This window comes from Fundulus heteroclitus, chromosome 20 (genome assembly GCF_011125445.2).
Source record: "Fundulus heteroclitus isolate FHET01 chromosome 20, MU-UCD_Fhet_4.1, whole genome shotgun sequence".
In the NCBI taxonomy this organism is placed as follows: Eukaryota; Metazoa; Chordata; class Actinopteri; order Cyprinodontiformes; family Fundulidae; genus Fundulus; species Fundulus heteroclitus.
Window position 1 is genome coordinate 3,979,398 of NC_046380.1, and position 15,717 is coordinate 3,995,114.

The following is a 15,717-nucleotide window of genomic DNA, read 5'->3' on the forward strand; positions in this document are numbered from 1 at the left end:
CAAAGATGCAGCTTTGCCAGAATGCATCTCATTGAGATAAGATGCTTTATTTGTCATTAAACAAACTGAGCACACCGCCACTAATGGCCGACCCGACCAGCAAACCTGCAAACTCCACACAGAAAGGTCCAGGACTCGAACCCGAGACCTTCTAGTCTCAGTCAGGCAGAGAGAGGCCTGCTAAGCTGGACAGACACCAGCAATGAACTCAGAGAGGCAACAGTTGCTGCCCATCAATCTATGAAGGTTTATGAGGACGTGTCCAGCCTGTCTGAAGTCCATCACTCTGCAGAGAGAAGGATTAGTGCAAAACGCTTCCAGGAGGGAACCAGCAGATTCACATTCAGCCCAAGGTCAGAAACGACCAACAAGCCAACAGCTCCACCTCAGACCTCCGTCAGAAGGTTCACAGCTGAGAGGCAGAACTCCTCCCCGTCTGCGTGAGAGGCTGCTGAGGTCAAACAGGACGATTAATGACGAGCTATAATCGCTAGAAGAGGCTCAACAGGAAGATGAAGCTGTGGTGGAGCTATGAAGAAGCTTTTTATTCCTCTCCGTCGTTCTTCTTAGATTAAAAATAAAGTAATATGTCCTGGTGTTCATCTGAGGCATCTTCATTTACCTCATTTTACAACTAATGAAGGAACAAATGTTCTACTGTGTTGTCTAATTTATTTTTCCACACGACTGCAGCGTGAGACTGGATGCTAATAAATCAACAGTAATGTAATCCAGCTTCCCTCTGAAGGCTCCACTGGGTTTCTTTCGCATCTATTGAAGGAAATCGAAGCTGCGGTTGAACGCCTCATAACTAAAGGCAGCACTTAGACGGCAGAGACACGCTGACGGCATCGCTGCTCCCTGGGGAGTCGGTGTTCAAACGTGCAGAAAACAACCAGAAGAGGCAGAGCAGATTAAGCCTGCAGCTCCGTCTCATCGCTGCTGGTTCTGTCAAACCGGGCCGGCGCTGGAGCTCAGAGGCCCGACCGCTGCAGGGCCGGTGCCAACCCGACCAGAACCCAAGCACAAACAGCCCTGTCCATTAATCATGAAGTGGAACCAGAACAATTTCATGGCAGAGAACTTCTGCAGCGATCAAGTTTCCTCTCATTTCTGCATTTTATTCATTCAAAGTGAAACTTCTCTGGCTTCCTCACAGCTCAGGCTAATTTATCCATCAGTTTGATTCATTCGTTCTCATTTTATGACTGAAACTGAACCCTCTGGAGCCAAAGGTTTTGCTTTATCGTTTAAATCTGGATCATTTTTACATAAAATCATCCAGTTAAACACAGTTATTACTTCAGGACAATCAAGTAGTTTATTGTCAAAAAATAATACAGGTTATGAGAATTATTATTCCAGCTGTGGTATTGAGGTAAATATTGGACTCAAGAAAAGTTTCTTTGAATAATATCTGACCTTATCCTGCTCTACGAATGACCTCCTGCTTATTACATGCAGCTTTAAAATAATGACAATAAGAATAATACATTTTATTTGTGATGCATTTTACATTTGATATCAAACCTCTAAGTGCTGTAGTGAAACATAAAAAAGTGAAACATAAAACACCAACTAGGCAGAAAATGAAGTTTGAGGGGAAGCAGTACACTGCAAAAGCAGAACTAAAAATAAGTAACATTTTCTTGAAATGAGTGTATTTGTCCTTGATTTGAGCAGGTAAATAAGACTATTTGCCAATGGAATGAGATTTTTCCACTTAAAATATGAACAATTCCCCTCCATCATCTTATTTCAAGTGCAGGATGTCTTATTATCTTATTTTAGGGGTAAAAATACTCATTCCATTGGCAAATAGTCTTATTTACTGGCTCAAATTGAGGACAAATAGACTAACTTTAAGAACATTTTACTTGTTTTTAGATCCGTTTTTGCAGTGTAAATTCCCAGCAGCTGAATGTGCCCTGAACGCATCATGTGAAGGTTTCTGTGCTGCAAACAAGAACCTGGGAGAATGAAGCAAAGTGAACATGAACCTCTGTAAACATGTCATGGAGTTTGTAATGAGCTGTGAGCGAAGCGAGACGACCCCCCCACCCCACCCCCACCCCCCCCCCACCCCGGGGTGCATGTGGAGAACACGCATACAGAGACGCTGCCTGTGTGTTCAGGCTTTGAATGCAGCACGCCACATTTGCTGCACAGCCCTGAAAAGACATAAATCACAGCGCTGACAGTCCCAGTGATCTCACTGGAGGCTGACAGGTGACAGCAGAGACTCGCCTGAATGACTGCAGAACTATGCAGCCGGGTTTGTTTGCACAGCCTTTATTTAGAGTCCTGGGAGGAAGACAATGATGGATGAAAATACCTCCTGCATCCGACGCAAGAACAACGGTGCACAAGTTGTCATTTGTCAGCTTTACTTTGTGTCTTTGTTACGTGACAGTTACACAAAACTTACTGGAAATGAATTCATTTCATTCAGCTGCTACAAACTAATTTAAAATTCTGCACGATGCAAAATGGCAGAAATATTTTATACAGTCTAACTTTCAGTTTCACAAAGGGAGCTTTTAGCTGTTGCACATGGGTGGATACTTTTAAAATTATTGCGGCAGTGTGAGCGACGGGCATAAAGTGTGTATTTATGCTTATAATGAACAATATTTTGATTTATTTGTTTACTTAACGGACTTTCAGTCGTATGGATTCACAAGTAAAGGCTGTTGGTGTTCAGGACTATAGGGAGGAGAAAGACTTTGATTAAATTAAATTAAAGCATCACTTCCTCATACCCTTTCAGACATAATCATAATGTTTGTATGTGTTAATTTCATTGTCTGAAATAAATAATTAATTCATTAAATCTCAGGATTTTATGTAAATAACCTGTATAATTTAAAAATAAATGGTTGCAAATGTTCAAGAAAGGTAACTCAACTGGAGATTATTCTGATGTGTGTCGGGTGCGTACTCTCCAAGTTTTAGAAAAATAAAATGTAAGTATCACAAAGTATCCTGGAGGTTCTGGAAAGTAACCAGCAGTAGGCTCTGTGTTGTAGGAACATAATCTGCAGCTGCAGGAAAGTTATTAGAAACAAGTTTAGGAAAAGTAACCTTTAATTTAATTTCATAGTAACCTAAAAGTTTTGGAAAGTACCAGCAGGTCACCTCTGTGCGTGCTACGGTAAGTGACCCGTACTGTCCAGGATAATAACTGAAAAGTACCATCGCAGATTCACAAATATAATCTGTAAATGTAAGTAAAGTAACCTGTAAATTCAGGAAAGTTCCCTATAAGAGTTCAAAAAGTGACTAGAAAAACCCCAAACCCCTTCAGGAACCTGTAAGTCCTCTAATTACATTCTGGGACGTAGCTTTGGCGGATTTGACGCCATCAGGCGGGACTCATCGTTCACTGAGCGTTTCAACCCTTAACCCCAGCATCCTGCAAAGATCACCTTTGCAGTTCTGGAAATTACATCCTATTTTCTACAAAAATAACCTGCAGGATCTGGAAATGATCCCAGAGTTTGTTGGAACTTCTTTAAAAGTAACAGGGAAAAAAGAGGGAAGACAGAAAAGTAATCGTTTGGATTTGGAATGAAAGTCTCCATCTAGTGATTTATATTTCTTATTTATCTGATTTAACATGTCAGGTGTTTCGTCTGGGCCGAGCGTTTTGGGCCCGCGAGGCTTCTGTAGTTTCTGCAGACAGAGGGACGTCTGCACCGTGTCAGACAGATCGGAGGTAACCTGAGCTGCATGGAGCCACACGGCTGATTTAACCCCGCAGGAGGTTTACGCCTCAACACAACAAGAGACACAAAGAGATTAGCTGGAGATTATTTATGGAGGTTCTGCTCTCATCGCTGACTCCTCTGGATCTCATCCGTCAGGCCGCCATGATGCCAAACCGACCGCATAATGAAAAGTAAACGTAGCCGGAGATATGCGAGCGAAGGCTCCCTGAGGGGGAACGTGGTGGAAAACGTGGCAGGAGGAGCAGAAGGAGAAGCCAAAGAGTTTAATCACACGGCAGAAATCTGTCACGCTGCGACTTCAGCTCCTCCAGTAATTTTCCTGACTACTTCTGTGACCCGCCTCATTTGTAAAGTTAAGATCCCCATAGAAAAATGCAGAAAGCTGTAAAAACCTGCAGAGACTCTGATTTCTGGGTCCCATATGAGGTTCATTAAGCTCCGGCAGCGGGAGGGGGTCTTAAGACCCTCCTGAAGACAGCTATGCCCCTCTTATGCCCCCCCACCCCCACCCTCCTGAGCCCAGCATCGTTGATGATTATAGATTAATATTTTTTGGTGGGTTGTTTACAGGGGCGGCTCTAGATGGGGGCCAACAGGGGCCAATGCCCCTATAGAACTGGTCCTGGCCCCTGTCCCAAAGACACGATATTAAATAAATTTCTTACGATGATATATGCTAACAAAGATACCGTAACTGATTGGTCACTTTGACCAATCATTATTACTTTACAGTTTTGCTATTTCACCTTTGGCTCCAGCCATATTGAGATAAGATCAGGGTCTGACCTGCACTTCCAGAGCCACAATCGGCTCTTTGGCTCACTAAATACACTAAACGATGAAATATTGGTGACATTCCACGTCCCAAGAGCCTGTACCGATCCGTTGTGGTGAAGAGAGAGCTGAGCTAAAAGGCGAAGCTCTCGATTTACCGGTCGATCTACGTTCCTACCCTCATCTATGGTCACGAGCTTTGGGTCGTGACCGAAAGAACGAGATCCCGGATACAAGCGGCTGAAATGAGTTTTCTCCGTAGTGTGTCTGGGCTCTCCCTTAGAGATAGGGTGAGGAGCTCAGTCATCCGGGGAGGACTCAGAGTAGAGCCGCTGCTCCTCCACGTCGAGAGGAGCCAGTTGAGGTGGCTCGGGCATCTGGTCAGGATGCCTCCTGGACGCCTCCCTGGTGAGGTGTTCCGGGCACGTCCCACCGGGAGGAGGCCCAGGGGAAGACCCAGGACACGCTGGAGGGACTATGTCTCTCTGCTGGGAACGCCTTGGGATTCCTCCTGAGGAGCTGGCCCAAGTGGCCGGGGAGAGGGACGTCTAGACCTCCCTACTGAAGCTGCTACCCCCGCGACCCGACCCCGGATAAGCGGGAGAAGACGGACGGATGAAATATTGACCTGTTCAGCTTATTTCCTGACATTTTGTTCTGTGTCAGGCCCCACCCTGACCCCCCTGCTAAATTTGGTGTAGCACCGCCACTGGTTGTTTATCTGATCCAAAGTCAGATCAAATCGCGGCTAATCACTTATTTAAAAATGTTCAACATCTCATTATGGTTACAAAATGATGATAAATCATATTCTTACCTTGTACCCGCAAGAAATGAGGTCAGCAGGGTCCTCTGAGGAAGAGAGTAGAGGGACTTTTACCTGATATACAGGTAGACCTAAAAGTTCTGGCTATGATAGAAAACAAAAGGAACCGTCTCTGGAAGCTTTCAGCTGGATTTGCATCAAAATGTGAAAATGATATGATGTTTGATTCTGTGAAAATCAAAGCATTTATTCCTGACGTTGCTAAAAACATTAAAAGTTCATTTAGATCAGCATTTAACTTTTCATTCCTGCAGCCGTTCCAATTCTCTGCTGGCAGAAAATAAATAGATAAAATATAACATATAGAGAAAGTTCAAAAGCTAGCCTCCCTCCTTTCTGCCACATTTCCTGTCCTGATTCAAAACGTTCAGCTCTGGTTGTTTTAAAGGCGCCGTAATAAAAAGAAATTAACTACAGCAACTGATCACAAATGCAAAGAACTATCACAGACTAATTAATTCCTTTATTTGTAATATGTAATATCATATAAACTAATTAAACAAAGAGTTTTATTCAAAATAAAACACAGATACTACCTATATATACAGTATTAGTTGCCGAAATATCAACACTGATAACAGGAAAAAAGATGTGGGTCCAGGATGTTCTATGTCATATTTTCTACTTTGATAAAGAGGTTTTCTGTGGTTTGTTTATATTTTAACACCCTGAGTTTCACCTTCATGGTTCCAGTAAAACATCATCCGTGTTTTTATCCGTCCGTCCCTGCAGGTCCTGACCCAGTCAGACGGTGAACGTCTGCTGCAGCTTTTTAAGAGGAAAAGTTTTCTGATGATTATTGTTGGAATGTGCAAACCCAACCCAACGCTCCTGACTCACGCACCGCCGCACCGTCGACCCATTTGCATGAAAACTGCTTCCAGGATCGCTGATGAAAATTCCCACATGACTGCCAGGAATGTCCAGAATCAGAGCAGAGGAAATGTTTAAGCCAGAAAGAGGAAATAGTTTCCTTTAGTCTTCTACAGAGGCTGCAATATTAAACCTACAAGGATATTTTTAATATGAGAACATAGGAAAATAACTGGTTTAACTCAATGTTTGTCTACGGCAGCCATTACTGGACCCCAGAGCCTGAAACTCTGTTCGGACCCAAAGACTCTCAGTTTACTCCAGAAAACGTTGGTAAACAGAAGAGTTCACGGTTCCCTCACTGACAGAGAGAAAAGCCCACATCATCACCCCTCCACCACCGTACCTGCAGGATCCGCTCTGACAGTAAGTGATGTCATAACAGGAACTGTAAGGATTTAGAAAATGTTTGATTTTAATGAAATGAAATGAAATGAAATTTTATTCGAACATGATACAAATATAAAAATAAAATAGTGCACAGTAACAAGAAGTGCATAAGAAAGAAGAGAAAATACAGATTTTTTTTGTTTGTTTCAGTTAACATATCATGCTCAAAATGGGGTAGGAAGAAGTGAGAACTTATAAACTCCTACCCCTAAACACTTGAGACTTTAGAGTCCTACTGTCATTAAAGAAAAAAAATCAAAATCAAAGTGGCAGTTAGAAGTAACAGTTACTAATATTTCCCTATACATTTTCCCATTTTATGCTGATTTATCTTTCTAAACCCTTACACCAAGTTATTATCTTCAATACACACCTTATTGCTTTCTGTCCCCATGTGTGTATCTATTGAAAATTACCTCTTTGTACTTTCTTTTGAATTGTGTTAAACTATTGCTTTGTTTTAAATCTTCATGTAACTTATTCCATAACTTTACACCTTTAATTGAAATACAGAAGCCTTTCCTTGTTGTTCTAAAATTGCGGATCTTGAAGATTGAGTGACCCCTTAAGTTATACCCCCCTTCTCTTTCAGAAAACGTGCTCTGTATGTGCTCAGGTAACAACTTTTTTGATACCTTGAACATAAATTGAGCAATTTTAAATTCTACAAGCTCGTCAAATTTGAGAATTCTGGATATTATGAAGAGCGGGTTTGTATGCTCATAATAATCGACATTATGGATGATTCTAATGGCTCGTTTCTGTAGGACGGTGTTTTAGTTTGAGATGAATCAACCAGAGTGACGGCTACATCTGCTACCTGATGAGAGTTGATGGGATTCCTCACCTGACAAACACCTCCGTCTGCTCCGGGTTAATCGTTTCTGACTATCAGAACCCGTCAGACACGTTATAACGCATCAACCACAGCGGTTTACACGGACCAGAACCAGAGAGGACTGGACCGTGTGTCAGATGGAAGAGCTTTCTCCTTCCTGCTTCTGAGCTGATCCATTGACAGAAGGTCCGTCTGGAACAATGAGCGACTGAAAGCCACCAGAGTTTTCTGGAAGGTTCACGGTGTGCAGATCAACTTTAACCCTCAGAATCATTAAAGCTGGACATTAAATGTTCCTGAAACCTTTGACTGCCTCTGCCACAGTCACAGAAACCTGCATACAGTCAGGTTCTGGTGTTGGTCCAAAGATCAAGCTCTCATTTAAAGAAGGTAGGAGACAGACATCAGAACCAGCTGGACTCAGTTTGCCGGTGTGGCTGCAGAACCGGTCCAGATCATCCACCCTCCACCTCCCTGACTGACATTCTGATTCACAGTTTTCCCCCTGAGTTGGGCGGCCATGTTGTTTTTAGGCAGAAGACGGGTTCTCCTGGTAGGTTAATGGAAGGCTGATTGTCAGAGAGGTGATAACTGGTTGCAGACGCGCTGAATGTCTGTTGGCCGGGCTGAGATGACAGGCAGCAGAAATAATGGAGTAAGAGGAGATCTCGCTGAGGAACCTGGTTTCTTTCCGCCTGTTAGCCAGATGCTCGGTGACACCGAGAAGTGAGCGTGAAAATGGGATCAGTGGGTTTGGGAAGATAAGAGACGCAGTTTTTATCTGAGCGTTTAAAGGCTGAGCAGGGTGGGAGTCTCCAGAGATAACGAAGCCTCCCACACGCAGTTTGGACCGCATCACCTTCACAAGACGACTTCTTCTGCTGGATTAGAGCTTCTCACAGAGACAGACTGGTTTCACAAACATCCAGCAAAGAACCGGGCTGTTTATTATAGGCAGAGACCAAAACATGAGAACAATTTAAACATCATTTCCATCATATATAAACTGTGTTTCTGAGGCTGTGCATAATCAAAGACCACAGATAATTTATCTGATCAGAGTTTCTCTCTTTGTCCAAATCTTAGGCAAATAAAACCCAAATAAAAATTTACATTTAGGACTTAGAATAAAATAGAACAGAAATACATTTATTGTCCCACAATGGGGAGATTTCAGCATTACTCACTAGATGAAGTAATATGAACATTTTAAAGTTAGGTTCTAAAACAGAGGAGAATGAATTTATCAGAAATAGATAAAAAGAAAATACTGTGCAGTTATTAATTGATAAATACAACATATTCAGATAAAAATATTCAAGTTAAATAGAGGAGAGACATCAGCCGATTTACCTGACGATGTGAGAAAAATTATGCAATACGTGATTGTACAAGCAAACACCTCAGAGCAGCTAAAGCTGTAGTTAAAATACATGTTTTTATATTATATTAAAACATGCTTTCAGCACAGTTACCATGAGAGAAGTAATACTTTCTCTTATGAACTTGGGATGGCATATTAATATTGAATAGAAGTGGTTTGAGAATAGAGCCTTGAGGAACCCCAGATGTGATTTTAATTAACCGACTATTCCCAAATGACAGAGTTGTCCCAGTCTGTCAGGTAAAATCTGATTATCAGAGAATAATCCCATTAATCCACACAATCAGTCAGTTACAAAAATACATTATTAGCAGACAAATCATGCATTTAATTGGATTTGCTTTATTCTAGATGACTGAAAATCATCACCAGCATCTTATAATTAAGTAAATTTTTAGCTTGATGTTTGCGATTTGTTGGAGAGTGTGGCGTTATAAGGTTTACAGACATCGCCTGGGCTCTAAAAAATATCCTTAAACTACCACCAAGAGCTCTAATAGCCAGCCTTCATTCTTAGACTGATTTATGAAAGTTTTAAAGATGTTTTTAGGTTCACTTTGACTCACTTGTGCTCCTCGGAGGTTTAATCTATGTTTGTTGAGCAGCATCAGGTTCTGCTCATGAGGCGTTCAGGAACACTCAGACTGTAGGTCATTAGTGTTTGGCTGCCTGGAGTTTGAAACAACATTGTTGTAATTCTGTGCACCAGTGATACAGGTTTTAGTGAATATTTCCATGCAGAATATGAACCATCACCCTGTCTGCAAACCAGATAAAACGTTAAAAATGGTTCAACCAGCAGAAGATCACCAAGGAGAACATAAAGCAGACACAGTGGTGCTGAGGTGGATCCATCAAACCCAGGACCTCCCATGTTCTGATCCTGCAGCGTCTCCTGTCTCTGCGACCCACGGTTAGCATATGCTAACACTTACAGAGGCCATGGATGGGTGGGTGGGGGGGGGGGGGGGCTGAAATGAAAGCAGCTGTGAGGGTTTTGATGGAAACCAAAGCACAGCGACCTGGGAGGAGATGCTGGAGCGAACGCCTTCCTCCATTAGCAGGGCAGGCTGGTTTCATGAATAACTCCCAAAGGACGATAAATTCATTTTAATTTTTTACCTCATCAAGAGTCACACATGCAGCTGACACAAAGGTAAACGTGTCAAATTATCAGCCTCCCACAGGGCGTCCAGATAAAACACAGGCTGATTTCCTACAATAACAAGATTTTACAGTTTTGAGATGCATTTTAGGACATGTTATAAACCATATGTGCTAATTACTGCAGAACAGACGGCCGTTATAACAGGATACAGTTTTATCAAAACTGTAAAAAACAGAGAGGAACCTAAAGAGTGGCAGCTTTTTAAACTTAGAGAGATTACCATTATATAATTAAAATGATCAAAACATTTTACAGCACCGTGAAATCAATACATTTACATAAAAATGGATAATATTCATCTGCCTAAACTTCCCAAAAAACAAAACTGTAAGAATGAGTCTGGATGCAGCTAAAGCCTTTAAAGCTCAAACCTGCAGATACTTTACACCCGTCTAATATTTAGCTCCTAATTATTAATTCCCGCCTGTTATTTTTTAACATATACAAGATAATTGGCTTTTTTGTCTCACAATGGGGAAATTTGACAGCAGCAAAAACATAGACGGAGCTGCACACAATTAATTGTAATGAAAGAACAAACTAATGTAATCTAAAGCAACAGAGGAAAGGAGATTTATTAGAAAATGGCAAAAATAAAAATAAATACCAGAGTAAATATGTCATATATAGATAGATAGATAGATAGATAGATAGATAGATAGATAGATAGATAGATAGATAGATAGATAGATAGATAGATAGATAGATAGATAGATAGATAGATAGATAGATAGATAGATAGATAGATAGATAGATAGATAGATAGATAGATAGATAGTAAAACGGTTGTTCAAAGGTGATATTTATTGTTTCACGGCTTAACAAATGTCCTTGTTTGAGCTACTTTCACACAGTTTTATTATTATATTAGATTTTATAATATTATATTTTATTAATATATCATATTTAGACAAATGTCTAGAAAACAAATCCAGAAAAAGTCTTCATGGAGTGTTTCACTGCGCTGAAAGTCTGGTTCTGGTTTTTAATCAGGAAGTACGGCTAACAGGTCAGTCAGGTTCAGATAAACTGAAACTGTTTTTCAGTCTGAATAAAACTTTATTTGTTGATCTCTGCAGGACAGAGACACTCTGGACCTCACCGCTGCACTGCGTCGCCTTGCTCGGTGCTTTCCTGGGAATGAAGCGAAGGCGTTGAGTTACCCAGGATCCTCTCTGCCATAAACTGGACCCCTCTGTTAGTTTTCATAGTGGCTTCAGGTAGCATGTTCCCCTCTGGGTGTTTGACAGCGCCGCCAGGACACATCCGGACCAGAACTGGAGTCCAGACCCACAGTTACCCGCTCTGGGTCCAGAATCATTTAAATGGGTTTAGATTTTCAGCCTCGATCCTGTTTAGTTGTTTCATGTTTCGTGATCAAGGCTGATTACATAATTACATTCAATAAAATAGATCAAACATCCATTTTCTACATTATCCATGCAGGGTCACAGGGGGGATCAGGTGCCTAACTCCAGCAGTATGCTTGTGGAAAACGCATAATCCAAGTAGAAATTGGGATTTGAACTGTCAACCTTATTGCTGCAGAGACACAGAGCAACCAACAGCACCGCTCCATTAGAATCAGAATCTTCTTTGTTCCCAGACCAGTGAGCAGCTTTAGTCCACATGTTCTTGTGTCTGAAGCAGCCGATCTCTGATGCGTTCGGGTTCCTGTGTAAAATGCAGCGCTCATTTGGGCGCGGTACAGTAAGAACCACATCTGCAGAACGGTACCGGTGCTACATGTGAGGCCCGGGCAGAGTTGGGAGTTTCTGGGAGGAATAGGAAAGTCATTTTTAAAATCCACAGTTATAACGTGTTTTAATTGCTAAACTACGAAGTGACCCTTCAGTTCAATTGGACCGAACAGCGGCATCACTGAGATGAAACCTGTAAAATCTGCCGGACTTTTCTGTGGTGGCTGCGATTAAAACCAGGAACAGTTAAAATCCTTCAACTGAAAATGTTAAGTACAACACAAAGTGTTCATCTTTTAATAAACACACTTTAGACATTCTCTTTAATTTCATAGTAACATCTATTCAATGATATTTAATTACTCAAATGCAGACTTTGGTGCATTAAAATCACAAAAATCTTTTAATACGACAAATGAGCAAAACCACTTTTGTACTTTTGGATCTACAATGATTTACACATTAATTCCCTACAAAAAATAATTAATTAATTTATTTAAAATTATCATATTTTGTAGAGCAGGCAAAAAAATTACTTTTTTTTAATAAATTGTCTTAATTTTCTGGCCCTCGAGTTCCTTGGACTTTGGCCCATGTAACGAAAAGTTTGGAGACGCCTGCAGGGCGACGGTAACCAGTTTCTGAGAGAAAACTCACAAACATGCATCATAGAGCTGCACCTGAAGGCATCATAGAGCTGACCCTGAAGGCACCACGGAGCTGACCCTGAAGGTATCATAGAGCTGCACCTGTAGGCATCATAGAGCTGACCCTGAAGGCATCATAGAGCTGACCCTGAAGGCATCATAGAGCTGCACCTGAAGGCATCATAGAGCTGACCCTGAAGGCACCACGGAGCTGACCCTGAAGGCATCATAGAGCTACACCTGAAGGCACCATGGAGCTGACCCTGAAGGCACCACGGAGCTGACCCTGAAGGCATCATAGAGCTGCACCTGAAGGCATCACAGAGCTGACCCTGAAGGCATCATAGAGCTGCACCTGAAGGCATCATAGAGCTGACCCTTAAGGCACCATGGAGCTGACCCTGAAGGCATCATAGAGCTGACCCTGAAGGCATCATAGAGCTGACCCTTAAGGCATCATAGAGCTACACCTGAAGGCATCATAGAGCTACACCTGAAGGCACCACGGAGCTGACCCTGAAGGCACCATGGAGCTGACCCTGAAGGCATCATAGAGCTGACCCTGAAGGCATCATAGAGCTGACCCTGAATGCACCACGGAGCTAACCCTGAAGGCACCACGGAGCTAACCCTGAAGGCACCACGGAGCTAACCCTGAAGGCACCATAGAGCTGACCCTGAAGGCATCATAGAGCTGACCCTGAAGGCACCATAGAGCTGACCCTGAAGGCACCACAGTCTAATAGGCTCCATTCCTTGGATTCTCTGCTTTATCTCAGGTGACTGACAGCTTCGTGAAGCTCAGGAAACGCCCAGAGACTCATCCCTCCTCCTCCTCTTCCTCCTCTTCCTCCTTCCTTCCTCTTTTCTGTCCTTCGTCTCCAGAAACGTTTCTCACAACAGTTTTCTGCTCCTCGTCCACTTTGTTTTCCTCTTTCCTTTCCCTTTTCCTCTTAAACCTACAAACTGCAATCAGAGCGAGTTAAAGGTCAAGGTAGACGGCATGACAGCGCAGGTTACCGACACCTCACGCCCATACCCCCCCCACCACACACACACACACACACACACACACACACACACACACACACACACACACACACACACACACACACACACACACACACACACACAGGTCGCATTCCTGACCTCTTATTTCTGGATGTTTGTGGACGTGAATCAGTTTTGACAGATTTCCTGCAGAAACTCGCTGAATGTTTTTATCTAACAACACGGGAACACACCTCAGGCTGCAGCGTGTGTGTGTGTGTGTGTGTGTGTGTGTGTGTGTGTGTGTGTGTGTGTGTGTGTGTGTGTGTGTGTGTGTGTGTGTGTGTGTGAATGCATCGCTTCATGTTTTTATCCGTCTCAGTGAGCAGCTATCGCAATACCTGCTGGATGAGTGCGTCCAGCTAAGTTACGCCACTGTTGGGCTGTCACAGCTTTCACTCAGTGTGTCTGCGTGTGTGTGGGATGGGGGGGAGGGGGGGGGTTCTGTGTTTCCCACCCCACAGTCCCACATGAGGTCAGCGTGTTTTGGTTGGATTTTTTCCACCGGAGCGTCAGAAAGCAGCAGCAGCAGGAGGAGGAGCTGTAGTCAGAGGAACTCAGACATGCTGTGGAGCTGCAGCGGTGGAAACCAAACCAAACCAAACCAAACCACCTTATCCATCCCGATGTTCCTTATATAGGACATTTTTGACCAATCTGTATAATATGATTGAACTTGACTTTGTAAAGTGCCTTGAGATGACATATTTCATGATTTGGCGCTATATAAATAAAATTGAATTGAATTGAATTGAATTGAACAACACCCAGACGGGACGCCTGCTCATAGTTTCAGTTTCAGCCCAAAGTTGCACAATTTCCTCCCAGCTGGAACGGATCTGGAAGGTATGCAGTTAATGCAGCGATGATTTGTGGAGGTCCGGCCCGCTCCAAACAGCCCACAAACAGCATTTACCTCCATATCTGCACCCCCCCACCATCGCTCCTTCCACCGCGTCCAGCCTGTTTCTGGATCACATCCATTTGGACCCGTCCTGAAGTCAGAGATGTTTTCTAGATCCGGTAGGTTAAAGAAAATGTTTCAAAGTCCTAAAGGTCCAACAGCTAATAATGGATTCATTATAAAAGATGGAGAGCAAATTAAAGGTTCTGAACCATGTTTGGGTTCTTCAGCTTCTCCATTTAGAACCACCATGACAGAACAGCTGCCTGGTTGACCTGATGAGACCACCGCTGCACCTGTGACCCCCCGAGCTTCTCCGTTTAAAGCCTCTCCTCAGATCTCTGTGACGTTGACGAACGTTACAGCAGAAACTGTTTGTCTGCAGCAGCGGACAGAGAAGAGTTCAGTGAACTCAGACGGCTTCGGGCTCCGTTTGGAAACAGAGCTCAGATTTATGAAACACGCCTGAGGTGCATGAAATGTGTTTCATCTGCTGAGCGCAGAGATTTATGACCAGACACATGCTGGTCCTCCCTGGTGTGAAGGTAGCAACGTTTCCCAGAGATTTTCCCAGACTTTCAGGTGTCCTGCAGGGTAGACGCTGGAGGAACAATGACTTTTTAAAGGTTTTCCAGAGAAAAACTTCATGTTTTTGGGTCTGTTTTAATGCTTCTCTGACTCAGTGAGGCGCGAACCATCCAGCTGCTGAACGCTTAGCTTCTTAGTTTTCTTATTTTTTTTAGACAGACGTCTGCCCATACCATGATACAACCTCCAAGCATCACAGAGCCTGGCTGCAGGGACTGGAGTCCTGGTTCCATGGTCCTCCGTCTGTTGGTCCATTCCAGGAGCCCAGAAAAGTGGACGCCACCTCCAGACGAGGTTAATAAAATAATAAAACTGTTCTTCTGTGTACAGGGAAGATTTTATTCTCCAGGACAGACGCTGAGCCACGCTGCACTGATAAAGCAGGATTCTGTAGGGTTCTCCTAAAGTTTTCCTCTCTAGAGCTGAACTTCTCAGCTTAACCCTTTAAAGCCTAATACAGGATGATTTGGAGGAAACTTCATATTAAAAAAAATCATTGCTTTGGTTGCTTTAAAAAAAATTAAATGTCAGGCTTTCAAAATTTCTTTGTATCATAATTGATACGTTTGACCAAAAAACACATTTTCCTCAAGTTTTCTGCATTTTTAAATAGGTTGTGTAACATATATTCATGTATATGTTGTAAATTCTATGTTCAGACAAATAATGAATTTGTTAAAGAGGTAGAGGTCTCAGAAATATTTGTACCAAAAATGAGAGTTTTAGGGTTAAAGTTTCTGATCATGTAGAAAACTGCTTTCAGCTGCAATATTCTCAGCAGCAGGTACCTGCATGCGTTGGCAAAGTTTACATCTTTCCAGGAATTTTAACGACTGCAGAATAA

The 15,717-nt window shown here is 42.6% G+C and overlaps 1 protein-coding gene across 1 annotated transcript in view; it reads right to left on the reverse strand.

Moving 5' to 3' along the window:
* Positions 1 to 15,717, reverse strand: part of si:dkey-49n23.1 (semaphorin-3D) — a 95,383-nt gene that overhangs the window by 40,834 nt on the left and 38,832 nt on the right. The window lies entirely within an intron of this gene.